This window comes from Octopus bimaculoides, chromosome 5, assembly GCF_001194135.2.
Source record: "Octopus bimaculoides isolate UCB-OBI-ISO-001 chromosome 5, ASM119413v2, whole genome shotgun sequence".
Lineage (NCBI taxonomy): Eukaryota > Metazoa > Mollusca > Cephalopoda > Octopoda > Octopodidae > Octopus > Octopus bimaculoides.
This window is the reverse complement of record NC_068985.1, coordinates 112,154,515-112,156,646: the sequence shown is the minus strand read 5'-3', so window position 1 is coordinate 112,156,646 and position 2,132 is coordinate 112,154,515.

Sequence of the window (2,132 nt, the reverse complement as noted above, 5' to 3'; positions counted from 1 at the left end):
CCCCCCCCCCCAAAAAAAAACTCCATATGGGGATTGAAATAATTTATTGGCAGTTGCTGACATTCTTCACGTGTCTTGAGAGAAAGTCATATAAATGCCACCCCTTTCTTGCTATTTCCTAATAATTCTGATACCTTTCCCTTCCGCAGTTCAATACAAAACAGGACAAGCTTATTACCTCTCTTTGGACCCCTCTCCCTAGCCCCCACCCATCGTCCCTCACCTTTAAATGTGAATTTACATCAGGTGATGCAGTCAACCACGACATCTTTCCCTTCTAATCGGCAGTCAGTTGGTCACCCGGAACAGCTAACTCTCAGCAGTGTTTAGTCTAATCAAAATCCTCTTTCTCTCTCCTAACACCATTAGGCATTCGCAGTTACAATACATATATATGTATAAAATAAATAATATTGCTTTTGCTTCATCAAATTTGGTTCTGTTATTATGAGACACCAAGCAACTTTTGAATTGCTTCCAACCATTCAAATTTTACTCTTGAGCAAGGCACTTAAGGTCTACTTGCTCTAGTTTTGATTTGACTGATTATGAAACAAGTCCCGCCTTCCTCATACTTCTTTTACTTTATAGCCAGGTGGTTAAGTAGAAAGGCTATTCAGCAACAAAACCACTTGCTCCAGTATGCATATATATATATATATATAAATATATATATATACACACACAAACATACATATATAAACTTATAGACCAGTATGTTAACAATTCCAAAGAAATTTTCAGATTTATTCATAATTTTATTTTTTTCAGCCAATGAAAGAGCTCTGCAGATAAAAAGTGAATGCATTAAATCTGCAGAGAGCTTGTAGTATAATGGAAGCGAACTGCAAGAAAACTATGAATAAATGTTATAAAAATTTATATACACACACCCTTCCCAAGCATACATAGCAAAGTGTATGTGTGTGTGTGCATGTATATATATATATATATATTGTAAATTAACTCTCCAAAGTGAATGTTCTGTTTTGCAGATTGCATATAAGAGAGATCTCTATATGTAAAAAAGGTCATTTTTGCAGAAAAGTTAGTAAGAATTGCAATGTTGCTCTCTCTTTGATGACTATCATGCTTCAAGTTAATGTAGCTATATCCTACAATTCCTGTGTGATCTACACGATTTGTGCACATCCAGCTTTTTCTTCTTCATTTCAATTCTTTTGTTATATTAAGAAGTCTCATTTCGTTTTAGAGAAACATGAGGTCATAAGACTTTTTTTTTTTTTTGACATCTTAAATACCCATGTATGTATATATGTGTGTGTATGTTAAAAGTATGTATGACGAAGGCACAATATACAATAACTGGTTAAGCTAGTTCTAACTTTGGTCCTCTCACGTATGTATGTAAATTTTATGTATACATAAACAGTATGTATACATTTTCACTTGTGTACATATCTTGTATTCATCTGTGTGTGAACAGAAGGCCATTTGACTTACGTATGCATACATGTGCATGCAGACACACTGTTGACTCCTGTCATGTATAGTAGTTGTTACAGGTAAACTCTGCGCTGGACCAACTGTCCTGGCATCATGTAATGCAACAGTTTAATTTGCAGGGTTTAATTTTTAAGAGCATACTGAAATAACAGTAGCGCTTTATATGGGGTGGCAACGAAACCTTGTATGATAACGTCCACACCAAACCACCCCAGCAATTGTTTTCGTGAGGTTGAAACTTCTTAAAATTCAATGTAAGACTTTCTATCGTAAAGTATTTGTTACAAACGAAGTGATAAAAACTCAATACTTGTAATAGAGTAAGTATATTTTTTATTAAGATTGACTATTGTGGCCATTCTTACTGTTTTGATCTGGCCAGGCGGTCCAGTCCTATGATGGCATTTTAAAGAATATTGTGCATATGTGTAAGTGTAGATGAAGTATGAACAGGATATTTAACTTCTGCGACAATGTGCCTGTTAGCTTTTCTAGTCACAACTCTCTTGGAACGCTCGATCTCGGCATTAACAAAAGTCTTCTATTTCTTAGAAACAAACCGTACCTATTTAGAGAGCTGGGTAACTTGATGCAGCTCAGTAGCTTTGTCACAGAGACTATTGGTAGCATTATTCGCATCTAATGTACCAAACCATTCAGCTGGT